Source organism: Ambystoma mexicanum, chromosome 2p (genome assembly GCF_040938575.1).
Source record: "Ambystoma mexicanum isolate Mex_15411 chromosome 2p, UKY_AmexF1_1, whole genome shotgun sequence".
NCBI classification, from domain to species: Eukaryota; Metazoa; Chordata; class Amphibia; order Caudata; family Ambystomatidae; genus Ambystoma; species Ambystoma mexicanum.
The window spans coordinates 801811450-801831446 of NC_090923.1; the positions used below are offsets into that span (position 1 = coordinate 801811450).

Sequence of the window (19997 nt, forward strand, 5' to 3'; positions counted from 1 at the left end):
TTCACTGTCAAAAGAATATCCAAGCCTTTAAAACCAAATACACACGTGCATAGTAGCAGTCCAATTTTAAAATAAGCCCGTGAATACCAAATAACTGAAGAACTGCCAATCTTTCAGGGCATTTAAGATCCCCGTTAATGTGTGACAAGGAGGCTGTCGGGGGTTGCCACAACCTCATGAAACTCCTGGGGGAAGTCCTCGGTAAGTCTGTTTCTCTCTTGCAGACTGGCAAATAAAAGCCTCAACTTGAGGGCATGAGCAACGCCCCCAGCAAATGTAACGCCCTTTCAGCAAGCGTAGAAGGGTTCACGAAGAATCAAAGGCTTGTTGAAATGAATGTCAGATGGAACTTTTGGCACGAAGGTGGGTAAAAACAACTTTTCTCCTAAATCTCTACCACCACCACTAACCTACACTGCCACACCACCACGATGCCTGCTACTACGCTTTGAGTACACATGTCGTAACCATATGTCTGCATGACACTAGTTTACTAGTAGTCTTGTGCATGAAACAGCGCCTCAATGCCTCCAGGTTGTACGCGCACATTACAAATAAAATACATGAATGACGTTTGTAGAACCACCTTAGTAGCCTGGAAGGACAAATGCGGTTGCTTGCAGGAGAGGGCCTGAATCTCCCCGAAACATCTAGCCGAGGTGATCGCCACCAGGAAAACGGTCATCCACAATAGAAACTTCAAAGGGCATGATGTATTGGTTCAAAAGGAGGCCCCATAAGCTTAGACATGACCATGCTCAGTTCCCAAACTGGGGCAGGAGCCTTCACCGGTAGAAAAGTCCTCACAAGATCCTTGAGGAACTCTTTGATGAGCCTGTGGGACCACAGGGAGAGCTTGCCTGAGCCTGTGTGTACCGGGATATGGCAGCCAGATGAACCTTGATGTTGGTGAGAGCCAGTCCAGCTTTAGCCAGCAAGAGCAGATACAGGAGTCGTCGCAGAGCACTTTCACGCAGGGGCACGATTCTCTGCGCCCAGCATCATACTGTAAATCGTTTCCACTTATGCCTGTAGCAAGACAATGCAGAGCGAGCTCTGGTCTTGGCCAGGATCTTCTTGCATTCCAGCGGCAGGGAAACGTACCCGAATTCTAGGGCTGCAGGACGCAAGGCTCAGTGACACTGGGTTATGGTGTAGGATTGATTGGTTGTCTCTGGAGAGAAGGTCAGGAAATGGGGCAGCAGCTGGATGGCCAGATCCACGGACAAATGGAGAAGGTCCAAGTACCAGATCTGCCTTGGCCACGCTTGTGCGAAGAGGATTTTATTATTTTATTTTTTAATTTATAGCAGCGTGCCAAACCCACATGCATCAGGGCGGTAGTTACAGCAAGTGCAGGGTGAACAATCTTAAAGTGCAAAAATAAGGAAACCGGTTACAAAGTACAATCAGTTGGTCACAAGCAGAAACCGGAACAGCCACACCTCATGGCACGGGTGCTAAATGCAGTATGCAGGTGGTCAGGCAAATCAGGTGAATGCAAAACTGGCACAGCCACACCTATAGTGCATGGGGGCTGCATCAGAGGAACACAGACAAGAGTACAGGAGTGGAAGCAGAGAGAGGATCACTAGGAAAGGTGAACAGCAGAACACCATGGAAGTAACAGGGAGGGGGGAGTACCGGATGTAAAAGTGGTCTATCAGGCATATTGTGAACAGTCACACCACAGGGAGGAGGAATGTATCACATGCAATAGGACTACAATAAAACTAAATGATCAGTACAAGCGGAGGAGAGAGAAGTTTCTGTTGGCTGGCAGTTGTTGGAGTTCAGAACGTGGTCCAAGTCGGGATAGAGATCCATGCTATGATGCATCAAATCGAGTCTGGCATGAAAAGCAGTGAGAGGGGAGTGAGTTGGAGAAGGGGATCAGACCGTCTTAACTTATGCGTCCACAAGGGTGGGACCCTGCAGCGAGGTGTAGACTAACAATGAGGAGGCGAATCAATGAAGATAGGTATACCATGGATTGGCTCTGGGCCGCCCGACAGGAATTGAGCCTTATAAAGGGGGTGGGGGAGCCACACCGGCAAGCCTTCCGCTTGTACCTGTGATGGGATTTCAATCACGGTCCAACCAATGAGAGGCACAGGCTGCCATAGAATAGAGACCTCCAGGCGGGGTAGAACCTTGTTGCGTGCTGGCACACAGACTCCTCAATGGTGTAGCTGGAGCAGAGCTGCCAAGGGCTCTGTGCAATAGTAATGCCGAATTTCAGCATCAGCCTCCTCCTGCACACAGTGTGCTGCAGGAGGGGCGCAGATGAGTCCATCATGGTGTGGATCAACGAAAGTGGCAACGTCTGAGTGTGTTGATCACATCTAATAGCAGCAGAATAAGAGAGAAGGAATACAGGAAAAGCCCATCCCAGGGGAACAAGAAGCCATCCCCCGTAGACTACTAGGCTGAGGCTATGTGCTGGCAAACGTCCGGCACTTGTTGGCAGCTGTCACGAAGAGGTTGATCTGGGGAAGACCCCATTTGCTGAAGAGGTGAGACACCTGCGCTTGTTGAAGCTCCCACTTGTGACAAGACCGCAGCTCCCTGCTGAGCAAGTCCGCAATGGAGTTCTTGGCTTCTGCCAGGTGAAAAGTGATGAGGAATATTTCTTGAAGAATGGCCTAGCACCACATGAACTGGGCTTCAAGGAAGAGCAGGGGAGTGCATCTCGCCCCGTTTCCCGATGTAAAACACGGAGGTGGTGTTAGCTGTGAAGCTCTGCACCACCTTCCCTTCCAACTTAGGTTGGAAGGACTTGCAGGCCTAGAAGACTGCCCGTAGTTCTAGGATGTTTATGTGCAAGTCCACCTCCTCAGGGAGACTAAGGCCACTGGCTTGAGATTGTCCTGTGTGGGCCCCCAACCATCCAGAGAGGCATTGGCAGTGACTGTAGCCTGGTACCGAGGGATCTGGAAGGGGACCCATTGAGTGAGATGTGGCCGAACCAACCACAATTGGAGAGCTTGACGGAATGCCTCATTGAGGGCAATCTTGTCTGTCCATGTACTTGTGAGCTGCTGCCACCTGGCATCCAGGAATTCCTGTAAGGGCCGCATTTGGAGCATGCAAAGGGGAACCAGATGGATGCAGGAGGACACCATGCCTAACAGGGATTTGATGCACCAGACTGTTGCGATTGGCGCCGAGGACATCCGCTGAACCTTCCTCAGGACAGCTTTCCACCTCTTCTCCGAGGGGGTCGCCAAACATAAGATTGTGTTGAGCCTGGCACCCAGGGACAGTGCTTTCTGCGATGGCACCATGTAGAATCCGAGCGAAGTCAGAAGTTGTATGGTTTCCGCTGTCTGCTGGGCTGCCAGTGTGTGGAAGCGGGACAGTATGAGCCAATCGCCCGGGTGAGGGTAGACGTGAATTCCCCTGCGTTGTAGATGCGCTGCTACCGGGGCCAATAATTTGGTGAATACCAACAGAGCCAATTTCAGTCCAAAGGAAAGGGCCTTGAATTGGTAATGCCACCCCTGGACGACAAAACGCAGGAACCTCAGCTGTTTGCGATGAATGGGGATTTGGAGGTATTCTAGAAAATCCCTTACCTCCAGCTAGTCGAGCACATGCTGCAACGGGACCATCCTGAATTTTTGGGATTTTAGGTACTTGTTTAGGCGTCGCCATCCTCTTGACGTCTTCCTTACCAGAACTGAGTACACTCAAGCCCCAGAGGCACTGAGGGACCTGTGCTATTGCCCCTTTTTGTAACATGGCCTGAACCTCCTGCAGCAGCTGGGCCACATGAAGTTATTGACGTGGGGCAGGAGGAATACAGAGGCACCAGTCTTGAAATTTTAAAGCGTGCCCCTGCTGTAGAACGTCCAGCATCTATTTTTCTCCGTGTAGGTCTTTGCCACTGATCGACAAAGTTTGATAGCCGGCCTTCCACTGGGGTGTGAAAGTGGGGGCACAGGTCCTTGGCCAGTTTAAGCCTGGTCAAGTGTCTGTGTCCTGGATGGCAGAAGACATTGGCCTCCACTGCCGGGGAGCGACCCCTGTAGGCTTCCTGGAAGGTGGAGCGGGAGGACCGACGATAGTGGGTAGGGTACCCCTTGAAGCACCTGGAGATTCTTCCCTTCGGAGAACGAAAGGACAACCTTCTCTGCTGCAGCGTGCCCGAGAGCGCGCTGTCTCCCCATCGGTCTTGATGGCCAGGAGTGTGTCACCCACTTCCTTCCCAAACAGGTTGTCCCCATCAATTGGCATTTCCACAATCTTGGTCTGTGTGGAAATTCGTGGCCTTCAGCTAACCTCGTCATCGAAGAGCCACACCATTCCCCATCTGGTGGAACCCCGAGTCCGCTATGTTGTGCGTGACCGTGATGGCATGGTCAGAAGCCACTGCTCCATCCTTGAATAGGGCCAAAGGATGGCAAGGGCCTTGGCAGCCTTGATGGTGGTAGATGCTGTGTAACGAAGCACTTGCCAGCAGCATCAAGCTTCTTGCCTTGTCAGGATGCACCACAGACTACAACGGCGAGGGGGTTTGATGTCCTCTTTCTGGTGGCAGCCAACATCACTGTGTCTGGAGAATGCTGAGACCTGAGACACATGGGAGCCGAATCCGTGAACCAGTCCTTCTCCAACCTGGTGTGGTATTTGGAGGCCTCATTGGCCGATGTAGCCCCGTTCCCACAGTGGTTTTCCCAGATTAGGGAGAGGACACCCACTGCTTATTTTGCCTGTGAATTTGCTCCTGACTATACAAATATCGGTAGCCCACAGCCTACCTGCAAGAACCTATAGAGATTCCCTCATTGTCAATACCATGCTGAACGGTTATGAAACTTTTCCGATCTCGCCCTCTAACCCTACTACATGCTCCTATTGAACTGTAAGATACTTAACTCTGCCCTTTCGGCACTTGCACTACATGTCTAATCGTCCCATTACCCTCTTGCCATTGCAATAACTCCTACCCAAGTAACTCTGCAGTCTCACGTCACCTACACTACTGGCTTTTACTACATTTTGTCTCGTAACTCAACAGCCGCATATTGTATTCATAACCTTGTTGTGTTAGGGCTGCATGTCAATTTATCTGTACTCTCCATCGTGCTGCACTTCAAACCTTTCCCCATGAAATGTAATGTTTTGTCCCTGCAGCCTCGTGTTGTACTGGATATTTATCTTATTTGCTTGCATACCTGTTGTAGTCCCCCCCCCCCGTAACATGAGGGGAGGTTTTGCCAGTTTGTGCACTCATGTATATGCTACTACCTACCTTTACTCACATACCTGATGTAGCCCCACCGTAACATGAGGTGAGGCCTTGCCAGTTTGTGCACTCATTCTAATGCTGCTATTGCCTTCCTTTACTTACATACCTGCTGTAGCCCCCATATCATGAGGAGAGGCTTTGCCAGATGCTACTACCTACCTTTACTTGCATTCCTGATGTAGCCCCTTGTAACATGAGGTGAGGCTTTGCCAGGCGTACAAACACACCTATTTCGTCTGTAACCTACATGCTTGTTCTTTACTATACAAATCTGTACTATGCACTTCCTGTAACTAGCGCCTAGATGCCCGAAGGGTTTGTGTGCTGATTTAAATATAAAAATAAATAAATGACTGCCAATCCGTTTTCCCAAATGTCATCCAACAATTGGGAGACTCCCTCCTTCCTTCTCTTCCGGCACCAGTATGAAGAGTATGGCCACCTTTGAGATGATGGAGTGGAAGGAGCCAATCACATGTGGGGGTGAAGCCGTGGCATGCTCGTCGACATTCGGCAGCTCCCCATCTGAAGGAACGTGGTCATACTCATCCATGTGACTTCCGGTGGTGGCGGTGTCTGTGCCTGTATCTGTGTGGACTGACTGCTCCACCACAGGGGACAACACTGGCACATGGGTAACGGGTGCCCTATGGGGCTGTGCTGCCTGACGATGAGATGGTCTTTGGGGACTCCAGGCCAGACCTGGGTTATTGGACATAATTAAGGGTTTATGGACACAAATGAAATCAGAAATAAAATAAAGAAACAAACCAAGCTAAACGATTTTTCTCTTTCTACACAAAAAAAGCTGAGCGCGCTAAGAAAGGTTACTGTCTTTCCATAAGACTGCACATTGATTTCCTCATAAGCTTGAGCAGCCTCAGACTTGGTAACCATGGAGCAGCCCAGCAACACATTAAAAACCAAAAAACAAACTAACCCTGATGGAAGGCTCGCCACAAGGTTGTGTAAGGCTGAAAAGGGGCACTTCGACCTTAAAATCAAACCCGTTACTGGCACAGGAGCAGCAGGCAGCCGCAGCTGGCAGCCGTTGCTGAAACCCCACCACTAACGTATGCAAGGTGGTTAAACTGTCCGGGGATCTGTCCCTTTGTGCAGGTGGAGCAGCCGGAGTAGGAGCTGGGCTCAGGGCCCTTTGGGGGGTGGATGAGATGCTAGACATCTGGTAGGGCTCATGGGACAGCGATCCATCATGAGGCAGGGGTCCCAGATCCCCTTCCTGGTCTGAATATTCTTTAAGTAGCTCCTCCCCAAAACTGGTGTATTTATGTGGCCGTGACTTTTTGGGGGATACCACAGGAGTCAGAGTAACAATCTTGGTAGACCTAGGCAGAGAATCCAGAGCAGGAGGCAAGGCTCTCAACCGATCCAAATCCTTCAGGAAGGAGGCTACCACAGGCGCCTCCGGAGTAGGATTAGGCACTGCCATCGAAAGGGTCGTGGTCGAGATAGACAACGGGGATCTAGAAGGCCGAGAGACCCTGGCCGAGCCGATGGTCGTGAAGATGACAGTCGTGGATGAACTCTTTGTAGCTGAAGGGTTATTGACGAGGCACTCATCGCCGAAGTGGTAGTTGACAGCGTGGCAGTCCTGGTCGTCAATGAGGAGGTAGTTGACGGAGCGGTAGTCCTGGTGGACGAGGCTATGTTCGACGGGGCTCTTTCCGCCGACTGTGTCGAAGACAGCAGAGCCAGTGAATGACCCTTCAAAGATCTGCACTTCTTATGTTTGGACAGTGTCAATGACTTCCTGGCGGAGGGAGGCAGCCCAAAAGCCAGCAGGTTAACTGGCGACGAAGTCAGTGGTGGGTACTGACCCCTTCCACAACTTGGTCCAGCAGCCATAGAAACGGTTGACGAGGGTGCTGATGGTGCGTGGGTTTTCACCTTTTGGATTTTCACAGAGGAAGAATCCTCAAAGGACCTCAACCTCTTTTTGCCAGAGGGAGTACGAACAAAGGACCTGCCGGCTCAGGATGAGGCATGACTGCCTGGATGCCACATCAGAGGCCCTTCCCTCCATGATCCATATCACCAACCGCCAGTGGCGATCCCCTTGGTCTTCGACGAGAAGGATTGGCAGACGTTGCGTCCGCTCACGTCGTGGTCAGGGTGAAGACAAAGGAACTTGAGGTGCCGGTACTCGACAAAGAGGTTCTTCAGGCCGCAGATTTCACTGGTCCTGAAGAGGCTCTTCTTTGTAATATCAATGGTCGAGATGAGGGCCAATCCTGGGCCTGAAGTGCCATCGGTTGAAGATACGATGGATAGAAGATCTTCGTCGACAACTGGTCCCCGCTGCCAGTAGTCACCGTGTGATGGTAGATGAAGAATAGATGGAAGATTTCATCTGAAAAATGCAAAGATGGCTACCAGGGGTGGAACTTAGGAGGACAAGTGTCATTGGCTGGGGCAGTATGACCCAAAGGACACTGATAGGCTATAGAGGAGATGAGCAGTTTTAACTTTAAAAGGAAACTGCTTTCTTTTTACTGAGAATTCCCGGCCTGGCGACAGGGAGAATATTCATGAGCAGGTGAATTCATACAAGACCCCAGGCTGGTGAGGGGGTACATTTGCCCAACAGGTGCACCTAGCAACACCACTCCCGAATCCCAGTGGAAGTGCAGGCCCAATCCCACCCCCCAGCCCTCAGATAATGTACAATGCCCTCCAGAACAGTCCCAGATCTGGGCAACACCACCAAATATGAAAAAAGAAGCCTATATCTCCAAATCCGCTGGAAAATACTGATATTAATCATGTAGTTTGGTACATTCTTATCACCTCTATTCTTTGTGTTGTATACAGATTGTTGATCACTTTGCCATGGACCAAATAGATTCCCACTTTCTGGCAACCAAGTGTCCCCAAATCCTGCTCCCATATCAGGTGACGTCTAGGCCCTGGGAGTGACTCAATGCAAGGATTCTATTCATGCCGGCTATCAGGCCCTTCTTACCCAGGAATCCCTTCAAAAATTGCTCCAATATTGTTAACGCCATAGTAGTACCCTTACGCACTTGCCTCTAAAATACCAACTGTCTAAGCAGCAAGTATTCTATCTTTTTGGTTTCCTGCAGTCCAAACTCTTCTTTACATTCTGGGAAGGATTTTATGATGTTATTTGAGAAAAGATCCATCAAGCGGATGTGCAATCTTACCCTTATAACGCACTGTAATTTTGAAATGATTTCAACCTTTAGATACTTCAGATTTACTGGCACATTTAAAGTTTACTCTCTCGGATATCTTCTCCCACACCTCCCTCAAACTATATAAACCTATGGGCTTCAACTTTGAAGTTTTGATCTTAAACCCTGAAACTCTAGAACATTTGGTGATCTCTTCTTGTAACCTTGGTGAAATCTCTAGCGCCTCCGAAATGGAAATAACTAAATTGTATGCAAACAATGAGAATTTATATTCCTAACCTCTAAACCCAATTGTTAATAGCATGATGTGCACTTATCCGTATTGCAAATTACTCCATAGTAAAATAAACAAGAGGGGAGACAGTGGATACATCCATATAAGCCATTTTACCACACTCACACTGTCCAATATTTTCACAATGAGTCTGATCCTGGTTATGGGGTCTTTGTATCATGAGGCCATCCATGTAGTCATCCAGCGCCCAAAACCAAACTTCCTAAGGGTGCTCTTTAGAAAAGCCCAGCCACCATCAAATGCTTTTTATGCATCAAAAACTAATATGGACAGGCTTCTGGAGAATGTGGTTTTATCAACGAGGTGTATAACCTTTCAAGATCAAATCTTTGTCAGCCTTTAAGGAATGTTGACTGACCTGTATGAATGATTTTGGGCAGAATACCTTGGCAACTTGTTGCCAAGACCTGGGTGAACACCTTGACATCTAGATTCAAGAGTGAGTGGATTTGTATGATTTTACCGTGATGACATGGACCGCAATGCAAATGACCGAAGGATAAATGTCTGTATATGCAACCTTATCGCATGGAATGCAGTGCCATTAAAAATGTATTTTCATGACTGTGGCAGTCTGAAAGTGCTGTAAATTCGATTTCCTTAGTTTAAGTGATTACTTGATGAGCATGTCGTTCAATGTGAACTTCGTAACATTATAGGAAATACTAAAAACATTGCCATGTATATAGTTTGAGACAAAACATACCATAACCTGGAATATTTGCAATAAGATGAATTGTTTAGTAAAAAAAATTATAAAAATTGTCCCGTTGTTTATTTCATAATTTGACAGATTTGTGGAATGGAAATCAATTGTTGAATTGTCAGAGTGACTAAATGAGGACAATTTTCTGGCATTTTACAGTAAGTCTCTACAAATTATGATTACATACGATTACATTGAAAATAAAATAACAAATGGAAAAAATAACGAAATAATTTACCAATGTAGACTTCATGGCTGTACAAATCCACTGTACATAGTTCGGAAACGACAATCAAAATCCCAAGGAAAATCCATTAAAACCAAATTAGTAGAAAACAAAATAAACCAGAAAAAATAAAATATAATTCGTGAAATGTCTGAAAATAGATAAACCAATCCAAAAGAATCCAGTAAAGTCCAAGAAACCATAAACGATCCTCCAGCAACCAAAAGCATGAAAGTCCACCGACACAAATCCATGAGAGACGCCCAAAAAATCCCAAAAGAATGATCCATTGGCATCCGAAAAAGAAAAATACTGAAAATCCATGAATGTCTTCCAGCACAACCGATCGCATCCAAAAGAACTGAAAACATGGCAGATAAGAACTTCCATTTACGTCACAATGAAAAATCCCATAGACGCCAAAGACACTGAATGGACAAATATAATATTACAACTCATGTTTATATTTCATATATGTTTATATGGTATTAGGTCAAAATGTAAAGTAGGTCAAATGGCACATGTAAAAGTAGGTCTAAACTTCCAAACGATCAAATAAATTCAATCAAATTGGCCAAATCCATATGAGTTACCTAGTTCCAGCTCTTTCCCCTGTTTCGGAAGGATACTTATGATAGATTCCTCCATGGAATTCATAACTTCTCCCAATTCAAGAAATAAGTTAAACAACTCTGTCAAGTAAGTCCATAGTCCGCCCCTAAATACTTTATAAAAACAAAACCTGTGAGGGCATCTGGACATGAAGCCTCATTAGTTGTGAGTGCGGTAACTGCCTTTAATATTCCTCTTTAGCTTTGTAAGTATCTAACTTCTCCCTTTATTCAAGAAGTAGTTTTGGCAGATTTGCCTTTTAATGCTATTGTGACAATTCAGACACAGGAAACGGACAGGAAGACATGATTCAACAGGTTTTATTAAAGAAAATAAGGCCTCCAATATCCCTATTGCTATAAAGGGTTCCCCAATTTCAAACAACAAGCTGGTGCTAATCAGGTTGTTTCACAAAATTCTGTCTTCTGTCCAAACCTATTCTATGCTCCAGCCCTACCACTAATAAACTAAATATAATCTTAGCCTGAGATAATTTGCTCCCACTAATTTTCTGTGGGTGACTGGTTTTTGGTGCCCACCCAATTGTGCATTTGGGTTCGAGTTTTTCTCTCAGGCTTTGACCAGTTGTTACAGTGCCAAGTTGGGTACTTTAAATCTAGAGACGATTACTCGGGACTGCCATGCAAGCGTTCCTCACCACATTGGAGTAGCTGGTACTCTAATCCTAATCCTGGTTTGCAACAACAATATTGAGGAGTCCTGATTGCTTGTATTTGATATTCAGGCTCTTGTTCAACCCTACTGGCTATTTTGAGCTTTACTGGCTTTTCATAGCTTTCAATTCGGTACCGACTATATGACACTTCAAGACAAATGGATAGATTATAGCGTACACCTCATTGTGAGGTAATCCGTGGCTCTGCCAGTCATCGGCTATCTGACCCATCGGGTCGTCTAGTTATTGTATGGCTTTCACCAACTCGTGGGGTATTTTCTGGGTCAGCCCCTCTTGGGCTGTCTGGCCTGTGAGGCCATCTCACTCTCTGGTTGCATTCATCCCCTCAAGGGGTAAACTCTTTTTCAGCCCCTTGTGGGTTTGTCTGGGTGCCTCATCGCCCTCCCCCTACATCTTCTAACTTGCTGCGTACCTGTTCTCTCCTGCGGTGGTGCTTGGTGAGGAAGGTAGCTTCTCTTTTGCGGTCAAGATGACTGGACACTGGGGTCCCACTCTGGCAGTGACTCACTTCTCCCTCGGTTCAGTGGCTCAGCACTTCTTGGTCTCTCTGACTTTCTGGACTCATCAGCAGTGTTACCCAGGCTCCAGGTTCCACCACCCACCGGGTTCTCTGCATCGTCTGACTTCAGGCTCTTCCTAGAAAGGAGATGTCCCTACATCTGCACTCCAGCGCAGGCTGCTGGGTTTCGCCTTCAAGATTGTTCTCACTGCTTCTGCATGGGTCTCGGCTCTTTTAAATTGCTTCCTGGGTCGAGAGCGGAGACACCATTGGTGCTGTTCTTCTGAGATGTGCATTAACAGAACCAGGTCAGAAACCAAGCTAGTCACCTTTGAAGGGCTCTGCACATTATGGTACTGTTCAGCACCCATATATCCAACAAATACCTGGGCCTCTGTGTTAAAGGGAGGTGTGATGACAACTGTACTAGAGGATTCCTTGTTCCCCAAGGAGGGAGGAGGTGGGGTTCTTCCCCAATGTGATCCTGCTTGCCTGTCACCTAGGGTGTGTTAAACCGAGGTGGCTCACTTATATAGTCCCAAAGGGGGTGATGTTGGGAAGGAATTAGTGCTTTCCGTCATTCCAAGCTTCCCAAGCACTTTAGAATTAGGCAACACTTCTGTTATCTGTTTTCTAAGCACAAGAATCCAGGGGGGAGGAGGGTCACTAAATGAAGAGAGTTTGTATTTAAATATAAGGTGCAAATAATTATTTAGTTGAATACACTTGTAAAGGTTATTCTGTTATTTTCTGTGGTTTTAAAATCTCAAAGCACGGTAAATGCAGCCTGTGCTAAAAATCGACTACAGGCATTGCCTGGTGTCGGCTAGCTCTGCAGCTGTTCCCTGTCCATCAAAAGCCAATGGAGACTAAAAGATTCAATGCACGACATACAGAGTACTATGGAAGCAAGATTTTTGAGGAGAATTACTGGACCAGATAACATATGAGAATATTGAGTGAAGTGTTGAGAGTATGGCGGGAAGGTGTGTTTATATATTAAGGTTTATAATATAGAAAATTATGCTAAACAGGAGCTACAATGTATTCCTGCAGAGGCAGCAGTATGTTAAATAGTTTGTAACCTGGCCATGCAAGAAGGAAGGCTGCAGCGTCCCTTTTAAGGAAGAACAGTTTTGGATGAGCTTTGCCAGTATCCAGTAACCAAATTGAACAGTATATAAGGTGCCTGTTGCCATCAGTCTGCAGGAGCCAGCCACGGAAGACAGAATGCTGGTTGGGGGGGGCAGAGTCCTCTGCCCCCCCCCCCCATCTTCATCTTTGTACAGATTAAAGTTTGTTATCCTTGCAAGATCAAAACTCGTGGCCTTAATTCCCTAGAGGGGTGTATTTACTCTGGTGAGAGTGTGATTAGGGTTACCCCAATATATTTATGGGGTGCCCCCTGTAAATTGGGCTACCTTTCAGTGGCTCCCCCTTGGGGCAAAGGACAAATTACTTGGATTCATCACAGTAGCCAAACTAGTCCTCTTCATTCCGCACTTCCAAGGTAGCACAGGTCTTGATAGAAATAAACAAATGCCTTAGCCTTGTCATCTTTCATCTAAATCTCTAGTACCCCTGCATCTCCAATCACAGTTTTATACCTTTTTCTGTTGCTTAGCTTTTATGAGATTGATGCCCCTTTAATAAAATATCCTTAGGAGTCCCAACAAGTCCCTATTTGCGCCATTAATCTGACACATAGAAGCGCCTGTTCTAGGTGCCTTAAAGGCATCCCATGTATTATTGCAAGGTGTGTGTCGGGTGATTTAGACAAAAGAATTCCCTAATGTGTGTCACTATTTTCTTTGCAATAGGTTTGTCCCTTAAAACATATTGTGACATAACCCACGGTTTCAGGTCTCCCTCTTTTTGAACTCTCTCAGAGTAAACCGACAAAGCAGTGGTCTGAAAATGCGTGATTGTGTGTCTTTCATCTTGGGTAGCAATGTGGCACTTCCAAACACGTATTTTATTCTGATGAAGCTTGTGTGAATGCGAAAAAAACGTGTATTTGTTACAATGTCAATATTGAAATCTCCATGCAGCACAGAGACCTTGGTCAGCGAGCATATCTAGAAAGGAGTTGGGGGCTATGCTATCCTTATTCATTGAATACTTGGAGTGATCAATGTCAGCAAATATTAAAATGTTAAGGTCCCCTCCTAGTATAGTTTCACATCCAGAAACCTTCTGAGTATCCAAAAATTCCATTATGATTTTCCCCTCACCCGCATTTGGAGCATACACAGATGGCAATGTTAAATATGTAACTGCCAGCCACCTTTAACTATTATAAACCGAGGGATCAACTTAAAAGGGGACCCAATAGTGGATCACAATAGACAAGCCTGCCTTATTCCCCAAAGCAGGGCTTGGTATGTGGAAATATGTCACGGTGTAATCTAAAATTGGTGTTTCCACACTGGATGAGTGCAATCTGTGACAAATCTAGGAATCTGTCCCTTCGTCCCTATGGCGAGCCCCCCTCTTTGAGGCTAGGTAGGTGAGCCCGCTCAGGAAAATGCTCTCTAGGGGTTTGGCAAAACGGGACAAAATGTACTCTCTGCCTGTATGGGAGTTAGAGGACAAAAATTGCTCTGTGTTTGGCACAAGGCGTAGCGGAATCGCCCACCTGTTTGATCACCTGGCTTGAAGAACATGCCCCTTCTGAGGAATGGCAGACAAATAAAGGGTCAAGGAGGTGGAGGAAGAGAATCCTGGAGTCAAGACTGTCTGATGTGAGTGCGTGTGCCAGGGGAGGAGCCGCGCAGAGAGAACGCCAGAGGGGGACGTGATAAGCCCCTGGAAGAGACGCGCAAGACCGGAGGAAGGAAGGCTGCACCATGCATCGGACGTGGTGAACCTGGAGCTCATCAAGCGATGCCAAGTGCAGTGACGACCAAAGCGCTAGACCCTCAGCTCTCAAGCTAAGAGCCAGAGAGGAACAGGAACGAGGCGAGGCCCACGGACGTAGATGGCCGCCCACTTCCAATAGCGAGGAGTGGCGAACATGGAAGGACGGCAACAACGCTACTGTGACTGACCCGCCTTGAAGCAAGGACCGACCACAGATAGGCGGGTTGCCCAGGTGAACGAGGAGAGAAAGACAAGAGAAGTAGCGAGCGAGAGGAGAACGAGACCCTACAACTCAAAAGAGTGTCCCAGAGAACTGAAGAGCGACCAAGCAGACAAGGGGTGGTGGGAGCCTGAGAAGGCTGAACAGCTCACCACTCACAAGGGTCACAGTGACCCGAGAAAAGCAGAACCTCAGAACCGCCAAAAACCACTGTTGAACACAATAGAATAGTGGGTCAGGAGACTCCAACTGACCTACAGGGAAGCACCAATAGAGTGGAGACGGGCACACCAGAAACTGGTTGAAGTGTGGAAAGAACGGACACGTTGGTGGGAGGGGATCAGGGAAATATCCCTCCACATTAAAGATGATAGGTTTTGTTGTAAGTTCAGGATGAGACGGACAAGAACAGTTTTGCCTCGAATTAAACATTTGGTTAAATACATTATTGGATCAAGATTCAGTAGGGTGTCCTGGAAAGACTGAGAAGCCTCTATAGAGAACAGAGAGACTTTCCATCTTTCTGTTATGTTTTTGATAAGTGGTAGGGCCAGATTCGTAGATAGGTTTGGACTGAGGATTATTTTTGTTCGGACTGCAGACAAGCACCTTAGTTTAGTTAGGAAGGGACAGCCCCTTTTAGCAATAGGGGAAATAATGCATTTTTCATTTTATTTATTGTGCATTATTTAAATAATAATACAGGTATCAATGTCCTTGGGTGCAAGTCCTTCTTCTGGATTGCCACAAATCCCTATTTTGTCCTTCAAGAGGTTATATAAACAAGCTCTGTTATTGGGATAATACAAACCCTAATATTCAATGTCAGGCATTTAACTTAGGAAAGAAAATATCAATAGTTGCCCCACTCCGATCCACTTCAGGATACGATTCCACCAATTATTCTTTGTATTACCCTGCCGCCCCCCACCCAAACCCCTACAACAGCACCCACTTCACTACCCTGTGACCCAGAGGTTCCCACCAAGACTCTTAAACACCAAGCAAAGTCATACCTCCTGCAGCCCAGACCCAGCAATCAAAAGGAACCCACACCTCTCTCCCTTTTATACAACCGTTCAAACCTAGAAACTAAAGTCCTCCACACAATTCTTAACAATCTACTAACTAGAGGCCCTCAGGTTTCTCCAGGGTCAGCTTCACCTCCAGCAGATCCAACACTTTGGGAATCTTTCCTTTGGCCCATGCATCTGAACAAAGTTATTTTTAAAGTTTACTGTGGAGGTTTCTTTTCCCCTGTAACTTGAGTCCACTTGTTTCCTTCTGGCCCCCTTCTACCTGCAATCCTGGCATGCTACTGTAAGACCTTCCTACGCAATACTTTACAGCAAGTATCCTTCTTTAACGAGACAACAAAGGAGATCCATGGTGTGAAAATGTCACGCTGCACAGGATTTGTTAAGCCAGAATTGATGATTCTATGGGCCTGTTTTGGGCCCCCTAAAAACATTTTGCCCCCCCCCCCTTTGTTTTTTAATATCTTTTTGGTGGCCAGATTGACTTCTCCTGACGCCCCCTGCCATTATGCCCCTTTGTACCCATTAAACTGTATTGGGTTGCCCCTAAGGTGCCCTGTGACAGAGGTGTCACTCAGGCACCCCATTTCTGCCCTAGAGTGATTGTCTCTCAGCATTTTGGTTTTAGGGACTAGGTTGATGGTGGCTGTGCTTTAAATCCTGCTCCCAGCCATTTTTTTTTCTAGTGCTTACCGTTGTCTAGGCGAGCACGAGGAGGACTTAAAATGGCTGTTCTGACAATGTGGGTTCTTTGTGAGCCCCCCACGGCTGCTTCCGTACTTGTCCTAACTGGTTTAGGCTAGTAGAGGTCCCTGGACTAGCCGTCTCAATTCCTGTGGGGGTGGCTTTGGCTGAGTGGAAGTCCCAGTGACCAAACTTTCTAGAAGGTCATCTGAGCCACTGCCCCCAACCCCACTACCAAGCCCATTTCACAGGGATATTTCGGTTTGGCCCTGCCCGGAACTCTCTTGCTGATTTGTCCATGGAATCTGAGGTGGCGAGTCGACCTGCTGAGGAGTCCCTCCACCCCCGATTCCCACCATTTTTAAAACACTCACTTGCCCATAATAGAAGGTAAAGGTTGGAGACCATGGGAGGAGCTTTTCATTTCTGCTGCGATGTGACTTTCGTTGGCTGGAGGGTTCAAGTACTCGAGAGGCAAATGCTACAAACCGCACCTGTGATGAAGAGCTGTCTATTTACCTTGGTGTTTAAGGCCCCTGGAGCCGTTTTTGCCAAAATGGCTGATGTGTGTACTTACCTTGGGCTCCTATGAAGGGTGACCATTCATGATCTCACTCTTGGTTGCTTCCGTGGTAGTGGTTCCTGGGAAGCGAGTCCTGACTGCAAGTCCCCATAGCCTTGTATTGAGGGTTCTCTTGTTCTGCAACTTCTTCATCTGGGGTCCATCTTATCAACTTTAGAACACTTCCTTTGGTTCTCCTGTGACCATCCGTGGAGTTGATCGTTACAGCATCCTCTTCAGTGTAGATGGGCCTTTAACTTTTACATTATCAAAGATGGCGCCCGCTATCAAACACATACAGGCGCCAGACGTAGGCAGGGTCCCACATTAGTAGGAACCAGACATGACAGGGGACATGTTTTAAACCAAGTAAGCCAAACAGATGGGTTCTGTCATGTCTAACTCTTTGCCCAAGTTATTTTCTTTCACTCAAGGGAACTTATATATTATTGCATGGACCTCACGCTAATAACCACACAGGACTAGTGGATTTGCACCACTTGGAATTAAGACCACGGACAGATTGGATAACTCAACTTCTGACCTTATTGCAAAGGGTGAGTTTTCTCCATGCATGCACTAACCCTAGCGATGTTTGTCTTATTGATAGGAATTACATCTCTTATTCCCAGCTTGTTCACTTGTTACAGCATGATCAACATGAAGACGAAATAGGTGGGCACATCCAAGTGGATCACCGTTATTTCCTTGCTACTCAGCTCTCTGCGGGGTGAGTAACATGTAAGCATTAATCACGTCATTGATATCCGGTTTTCAGACGTGGATGGCGCAGGTTGGTCCGCACTTGGTATTTTGTTCAGCATTATTATTATTATTATTATTATTATTATTATTATACTGCCCATGATTGATTGATTTAAGGCTTGTCGATTAAATATGCAAGCTAGGATGTAGAAATTGTCAAGTCAAGAAGCACTTTCAAAGTTGGTGCAACCAACACTACATTTTAATCAACGTTGCTATCATATCCCAATTTATTTGAGCATGTAACATGATGCTGAGCCAACTTAATGTCCAGCATTCAAAGTGAAGTACAAAGGAATGTTAAGCTAAAGAGCATCTTAGAAGGTTTGTGAACCACACTAGTTCGATTAATATTGCTGCTACATTATCACAATAGATGAACTAATGATACATTATGTTTTCCCTTCCCCTTTGTCTCCCCCCTTTCGTTACCCCCATTTTTCAATGATCTTGTGTTTTTTTTGTGTTCAACATTTCTCTTGCGGCATTGATTTTTCGATATGGTTATACCCCAATTGGCTTTTGGCATGGTAACACAAATATTGTTTTTTTTCGAGACTTAAAGGATATGCAATGCTTTATTGATTTGGGAAATCTAGATATTTACTCTAACATTGCCTTGAAAAAGACCACAACGGTCCAAACACGTATTGGCAAGGGCAAGAGGATTGAACGGTTTCAACAATCTGATTGTGATCCATAATGATAAATGGAACAAATGGCACTCCGCCTGAAATTACAATTTGTTAAGGAAGGCTAACGTGCTGACAAGCGCATTGATTTTGGCAGACAATTGTTTTCCCTTGGATTAGTTGTTGTAGCATCTTCAACGGATGGTGGTACAAAAACTGCCTTAATAGGAATATCCGCTGGAATTTAATTTTGGTGGCTTGAAGGTATTCTTTTATTTGGCTACATTCCTTCCTCTTCACCAAGGTTCACACAGCATTATCCTGGAAGAACAATACTTTACCCGCTTTGAAATCGAAGGTAGACTTGTTCTTCATCACTAGGATACTTTTTCTCTTTGGCTGTGAATGGGTTAAGCTCCACAAGGATATCCCAAGATCTATCTCCTTTAGAACCCTGCTTTGGTCCCAACCCTGTGTGCCTTATCTATTGCCAGTTCTAAGCTGTGCCCTGCCAGCAAGAGGGATTTAAGCAGGAAAAATCCTAGGTGCACCTCCTCCAGCCACTCCTTTACCACATTTAGCGGCATATGTCTGTGGGGTAAAATGTTCATGTCCTCAGACCTATCTAGTAATGGTCTTGTAGGAGTTTGTAGAGCCAGCATAGCCTGAGTTGCAATCTCGTTTGAAATCTTGTGATGGATTCTTCATCAACTGACACACTGTTCCAAAGTAATTGTATTTTTAAGTGAACATTCTCCAAGGATTTCCTCGTTTCTTCCTTAAGGGGTTGGATTGCATGCAACACACTGCCTACGGTTCCCCATATAGGACAATAATCGAAACTTATTAGTGCTAACAGAGATCCTCCACTTGTCCTCCCCCTTCTGTGTCAAGCTCCTTGGACATATTTAAGTCTTCTCCTCTTCTTTCAGGTGAAAGTACAAAGCTATGCAGATGTATTTTTCTTCTTCCCCGTCATAAATGTGCGGTTGCTGTAATGTATGAACTGGATACCAGCAAACTCATTCAGCACTCCAGGTCTACTTGCATACTGAGGTCTTGAGGTACGTTCAATCTAGTTTTCAAATCACTTAGTCCTCCCCGGTATGTCAGTTGACAATGTTTTCTTCACTTACATTTAATAGGGATTCCGGACGAACATTGGGTCTCAACCACCCCCAAGCTTCAATTGGGCAATTTACCCCTCTGCTGCCTTTGGCTGCACAAAGCACAGGGTATACATTGGCCCCTCACATTCCATATTTATTAAAGGCTAGGTGAGGCTCTTTACACTTATAAGCAGCTCAAGCACACCTCTCCCTTAGGAAAGATTGCCACTGTTATTAAACTGCTCCAACGGTCATCCACTTTTCTTTCCGGTCATCTGCCCTGCCACAGCAGCAGTGAATATTGGCCACCATATAGCCTGCCTTCCGGCAAATTAATGAATCCTTCTTGTGTCTTTGACCCTCCAAGGTGCCCGGGCAGATCCCAGTTCTCCACCTGGCTTCCTTCTTGACCTCCATAGGATTACAGCCAGTACCGACCTCCATCTAGGTGGGACACCCAAACTCTTAACCCAAGTTCGGTAAAACAGTGGCACCCTTCTGACGAAGCTGGTGCCATAATGACACAGATTCTCATTTCTCTCCATGCCGCCGGATACCAGCACTGCATCAGAGTTTCAGGGACATCATTTCATTCTGTGATCAGGCTATCTTGGGACCTCTTCCCCCCACATTTAATTTTGGGTGACAGTTGTCATGGGAC

The 19997-nt window shown here is 46.3% G+C and overlaps 1 protein-coding gene across 5 annotated transcripts in view; it reads right to left on the reverse strand.

The window, feature by feature from the left end:
* Positions 1-19997, reverse strand: part of SIPA1L3 (signal induced proliferation associated 1 like 3) — a 1632279-nt gene that overhangs the window by 1094542 nt on the left and 517740 nt on the right. The gene's annotated exons all lie outside the window — the stretch shown is intronic.